The sequence below is a fragment of the Corvus hawaiiensis genome, chromosome 27 (genome assembly GCF_020740725.1).
Source record: "Corvus hawaiiensis isolate bCorHaw1 chromosome 27, bCorHaw1.pri.cur, whole genome shotgun sequence".
Taxonomy (NCBI): domain Eukaryota; kingdom Metazoa; phylum Chordata; class Aves; order Passeriformes; family Corvidae; genus Corvus; species Corvus hawaiiensis.
This window is the reverse complement of record NC_063239.1, coordinates 485,807-491,841: the sequence shown is the minus strand read 5'-3', so window position 1 is coordinate 491,841 and position 6,035 is coordinate 485,807. Positions and strand designations below refer to the sequence as shown.

At 45.1% G+C, this 6,035-nt stretch overlaps 1 long non-coding RNA gene across 4 annotated transcripts; it reads left to right on the top strand.

Moving 5' to 3' along the window:
* The first annotated feature begins 885 nt into the window (after positions 1-885).
* On the top strand, positions 886-5,649 carry LOC125317625. Of its 4 annotated transcripts, XR_007200140.1 has the most exons (3): positions 886-1,646; positions 2,588-2,660; positions 5,070-5,649. It is a non-coding gene; the product is annotated as an uncharacterized LOC125317625 (long non-coding RNA). The 4 variants fall into 4 exon arrangements; XR_007200139.1 differs by lacking the exon at positions 2,588-2,660; XR_007200138.1 differs by lacking the exon at positions 2,588-2,660 and having other exon boundaries at positions 3,111-5,649.
* The last annotated feature ends 386 nt before the right edge of the window (positions 5,650-6,035 follow it).

The following is a 6,035-nucleotide window of genomic DNA, read 5'->3' as shown; positions in this document are numbered from 1 at the left end:
GTTGGCATTTATTTGATTTTTCTGGCTAAAGGAGGGTGGTTTTCACTGATTTTCAGTCCTTGAGGAAGCACCTGGAGCCCGGCTGTGTAAAACACTTCACACAGGTGCGTGCTGCGCTTCATCCAGAGCCAGGGAGGTTTTCTACCCGGGATCAAGGAGAAAAAATGCATGAGGAGAAATCAAACCCCTACTCAACCATCTTTCCCAAACCTTCTACATTCAGTGCCCAGGATCCTCCTGAGAAAGAGTCCACTCCAAAGTGCAATTATTGTCCAGAACATGATACAGAGCTCTTCACTTGAGTGTTTTATTCTCATTCCGGAACTCACAGTTTGCTTTGTGCTCCTTCAGACGTGTTTGGTGTGAGAGAGGACATCCGAGCCTTCCTTCCCAACCTGGGAGAGATGCGCTTCCCTAATCACACTGTCGAGCACAGCGAGTTCCCTGCCTTGGGGGGAAGGTTCCCTGGACAAATAAACCCCATTGATTTCTTTCCAGACCTGGTTCAGCACGAGTGGAAATGCTGCTGTTACACCACCGTGCCCTGCAGCCATGAGTAACTCTCCAGGGAGGGCAGGGAGACAAAGGCACGTGTAATCATTTGTTTTTCATAATGACAGCAATAACTTCACCTTCATCTGCTTAAGAGCATTCATTTCCTGCCAGGAAATCACTGTGTTTAAGTTTATTCCAGGAGCTTAAGGAGATTGTGGTGACTCAAATACGATTAGGGAGGTGTGTCACATGTGATCCTGGGGATGGCTCAGTGTGTGCTGGAGTGGTTTGTGATCCTGGGGATGGGTCAGCGTGTGCTGGAATGGTTTGTGATCCTGGGGATGGGTCAGCCTGTGCTGGAATGGTTTGTGATCCTGGGGATGGGTCAGCGTGTGCTGGAATGGTTTGTGATCCTGGGGATGGGTCAGCCCGTGCTGGAATGGTTTGTGATCCTGGGGATGGGTCAGCGTGTGCTGGAATGGTTTGTGATCCTGGGGATGGCTCAGTGTGTGCTGGAATGGTTTGTGATGAGATCAGCCTGTGCTGGAGTGGTTTGTGATCCTGGGGATGGATCAGCCTGTGCTGGAATGGTTTGTGATGAGATCAGCCCGTGCTGGAGTGGTTTGTGATCCTGGGGATGGATCAGCCTGTGCTGGAATGGTTTGTGATGAGATCAGCCTGTGCTGGAATGGTTTGTGATCCTGGGGATGGATCAGCCTGTGCTGGAATGGTTTGTGATCCTGGGGATGGATCAGTGTGTGCTGGAATGGTTTGTGATCCTGAGGATGGATCAGCCCGTGCTGGAATGGTTTGTGATCCTGGGGATGGATCAGCCCGTGCTGGAATGGTTTGTGATCCTGGGGACGGATCAGTTTGTGCTGGAATGGTTTGTGATCCTGGGGATGGATCAGCCCGTGCTGGAGTGGTTTGTGATCCTGGGGATGGATCAGCCTGTGCTGGAATGGTTTGTGATCCTGGGGATGGATCAGCCCGTGCTGGAATGGTTTGTGATCCTGGGGATGGATCAGCCTGTGCTGGAATGGTTTGTGATCCTGGGGATGGATCAGCCCGTGCTGGAGTGGTTTGTGATCCTGGGGACGGATCAGTTTGTGCTGGAATGGTTTGTGATCCTGGGGTTGGAACATTTTGTGGTAAGTACATTTAATCAAAAGCTCTCAGTCTTACCTGCTTTTGTAGAACAGAGGGTTAATCTGCCTGTTCCTGACTGGGCCTGGAGGGTCCCTGGCCATTTCCAGACCAGCACAGCCCTCCTTGAGTCACCTCACCTGCACAGGGACTTTAAGGTGGCCAGAGCCCTCCATCCATCTATCTATCTATCTATCTATCTATCTATCTATCTATCTATCCATCCATCCATCTATCCATCTATCTATCTATCTATTATGTCCTATTTATTCCCCACTTTGGGTTTCTCCTCTCCTGTGTTTGTGGAACTGTGAAAATCCTGGTCAGCAGCTGATTTCTAATGACTCTTGCCCTAAACCTCCCTGCTTTTATCTGAAGGGTTTTAGGGTTGTGTGATTGTGAGGAAGTCTATTTTAGATTTAAAATATGTCCTCGGTCCTGGTGGCTGCTAAGGAAGGCTCACATCCTCAGTACAAGTGGTTTCCTGGAACAGAAGGCAGAGCAGTAACAACAACAACAGCAACAATAATAATTTCTAGCAGTTCATGTTACAGTGGAGTAGAAATGAGCATAAAGCTCATGGAAAAGTTGGGGATGTGATGCTGGTGGATGGGATGGAGAAGTACAGCCAGCAGAAGTCTGGAGGAAGTCATTCCATGTCTTACTGTCACTAAATGTGCAGTGTCAGAGACACATGGGCTGCAGAGAATCAAAAACCTGTGAAATACCTAGAGCAGTAACAAAAAACCTGTCCTGAGATTTATAAGGAGATACCAGGGCTAATTAGCAAAGAAAGGGAATGGACAAATCCACACAAACTGTGTAATCTAAGCTATTTAAGTTATGGTAATACTCAAGTTTGTACTGGAATATAGATTATAGGAGTAAAAAATTACAAATAAAAGACAAAATTAGCAGTTCACTGCTCTGAGTATTTTTTTCCCAGCTCCTTTTTGCAGTGTGGAGAGGAAAGGTGGGTCTCGAGCCAGAGAGGATGTGGGTTGATGCTTCTTGATAAGGTGAGACTCTTCTTGCAGAGGAAAACAGATGAGTTTGCTCCTTCCAGAGTCTAGAAATTACATTGCTTTTTTCAAAATAAATGTGGCCTGCACTACCCAGGGAGAAACACCTCGTTTGGCTTTCATTAAGAGAGCTCGCTGTATTTTATGAAGGTATCAGGGGCTGTAGCTATAGGATTTATTTGTTCACACTTCAAAGCATTTTGGTGTGCTGGTGGTATTTGGAGATTTTGGTGAACAAACAGCCAGAGAAGGGACCTGCTCTCAATTCCTCTGAGGTGTGACTGGAGTGCTTCAGACCTGAGTTCCTGCTGGGAAGGCTCTGAATTTCCAGGGGTGTTGGCCAGATTTGCCTTCCAGACTTTGTCTGCATTGGTAACAGCAAGAATTCAGTGCTAACATTTACCTCTCTTTTACTTCAACTCAAAAGTTTCATTTTATCACTGCCAGGCTGGAAATGGGGGCTCCAGCTGAGATGGTGCTGAGTGGATCCTGCCACGAGTGCCCTGGATTTCTGCTTGGCTTTGCTTCAGAATTACCGGCAACGCCAAGTGCAGTCCCTAATTTTACCCCATTGTGTGCTACACAAGAGAGGAAGAAGAAAAAAGCTTAATCTTCAAAAAAAAAAAACCCCTTCGTATTTTTCTCTTAATATTGGCAGTTGTTTGCTTTTAAATTGCTCCTTTTTCATCAAAAGCTGAGAGCTCTGTTAAAAGGAGCAGCCCTGCAATAATCTGAGTACTAACAGAACTCTGGTGGTGAAGCTTCAGCCTGTGCTGGAGAATCCTTCTGGAAATTGAAACTGGTGTGGTGAGAATGGATTTTTTTGGAGTTTCCAGCCCTGTAACCTGGCTGGGGTGAGTCATTTGTGGCCATTGAAAGCCCAATTACTGCCTCAGAAAGCAGGCTGATAACGATGCGAAAGTGGCAGTGATGGAACACTCAAATGGAAATAATTAGAGTGTTTGCCTTGGTACTTAAGTCATTTATTCCCTAATTAACTGTCCCGGAACCGCCTTTTCCCAGTGATGTATAAATTTACCCAAGGAGTTCAGGTATCAGAATTAATGTTGTTGATTAAGCTCGATGTGTGCAGGAGAGACTGGAAGCATGGCCCAGAAAGCTGGGAAAACACTGGAAAAAATGGAATACGAGGGAATGTTCTGGCTCTTCGGATTGTAAAATATGTGCACATCATCTTTTTGCCGCTTTGCATTGTCCTGATTAAAAAATGCAATGCTGCAATAATTATTTAAAAGCCTGGTTACTTTTAAAAATGCCCATAAACCCAAGGTCAATTTAAACCACAGAATGGGGAGCCTGGAGTTAATTTTTGCCTCTTTCTGGTCATTAGGAGTGGAGAAATGGTGGTCAGGATGAGCTGTAAATTCAGTCTGGGGACAGGTTTTAGTGAGCAGCTACCCCTCAGAGCAGGGCCAGCTCGGGGTACACAGGCTGACACGAGTGTAGGTACACAGCTTTTAGTTTTGGTCCTGTTGGTGTTAATTTTGACAGACCTTGACCCTTTCCTGAGCTGCCTCTCTGAAAGCTCAGGTTTGATGTTTGTATTAATTTCTGTATATTAACATCAGACTCTGGCAAGTACAAATATTTCTTCCATAAAAAATTCAGCATTGCCTGTTAAATATTTCACAGCAACCCTAAACTTTTATCACTCACTTTAATTGACAGGCTCCTTTATGTGTGTTTTGTTTTGAATAATTAAATCCTTCTGTCTTCATCAAACCCCCCCAAACTTGTGAATATTCTGTGTTCTGTCCCTTGGCAGCTGTGGGTTCTGAGTTTCTTGTTTGTCTCATGGCCTCAAGAAAAAACACCACTGAGAGCTCTTCTGGAGTTTTGGGGCTGGCAAGAACTCGGCTCCCCCTGAGGTTCTGTTCCTGCAGGCATTTCCCACTTCAAACAAGGGGTTCAGGAGTGCTCCTGCTGCAGTTTTAGTGGAGTTCCCCTGGTCCCAAGAAAGCCCAAGGTTCCCAAATTAGATTTTAGTGCTGATTTTCCAATCCATGCTTGTTTTGGAGTAATAATAATAATAATAATAATAATAATAATAATAATAATACTTCTATTAGCAAGAATAATTTGGGGGCAAAAGGCTTCTGCTGCTATAATAAAAAGAGTAACCTTGGCTTTGGATAAATAGAAAACAGCAGCACAGACAGACACTGTGTAATGACAGATTTCTGGGGCAACAATAATTAAATTACTTTGGTTATTCTTGTTTCACTACACAAACAAACAATATTATGCAGCTTATTTTTAGATCAATTTGTTAGCTCAGGCCCTCTCACTGTATGGTTGTTTCCTGTGGAGTCAGATTCACTTAAGCAGTATTTCTATAAGGCTTGGATTTCCTTCTTCCCTTTCTTTCCTTCCTTCCTGCTCCAGCTCTTGTGTTCATTCTGTTCCTGTGCCGAGTGGAGCTTGGAGTAAAACCCTGACTCGAGGAGAGTTTTGTCATTGAGCAAAGGGAAAAAAAGACAGAATTTAACATGCAATGATCATTACAGCACCAGACTGGATTCCTGGGGACAAGAGCTCCTTCTCCCAGCTGGTTCTGATGTCAGCAACCTTCCTTCCCCTCCTCAAAACCCCATCCTCCCCCAAAACAAGGACATAAATACAGGAATTGGGGGAAGTTGGGCAATAAACCATCCTCCAGTGGATCTCGAGGTGTTTGTCATCCCTTATCAGCCCCATAATGACAGTGCAGAGATGGCAGATGATGACAGCAGCCCCAGTGACACCGCTCAGCGCCAAAGAGGTGAAGATTGCACATTTTATTTTGGAAAATAATTATGCAGCTAATTACAGCTCTTGACTCTCGTCCTTCCCCTGCCTGTGCTCTTGGGCAGGCTGCTCTGCTTGGCTTGCACGAGACGGTGTCAGTTATTCTAAAGGTCAAAAGACTCTCTTGTTATGATTTGTAATTGCTGGTGATGGGGAATAAAATAAATACAGCATCGTGTGGGGTCATTTAACTCATTGTTGTCTTCTGCTGCTGACTATTCTGTTCTGTGACCACCATTACACACTGATCCCACTATCAGGGTGAGCTTATCTGACAATTAGGATGTACTTTATGTGGGTGAAGGAGGAGAAAGAACCCAAAAGTCGAGCTCTGGACTCCTGTGAGAAATTTCAGACCTGAATTCCAGATGTAGCGATGTGACCTAACAGTGCAGGACTGCCTGGTTCAGGACCATTTTAACAAAAGTGAGCAACTCTCCGGTGAAGCCACAAGTGAATTTCACAGAATCACAGAATCAATTGGGTTGGAAAAGACCTTTGAGCTCATTGAGCCCAACCTCTAATTTCCGGGCAAAGCAGCTGCAGTGGCATCTCAAAAGTCCT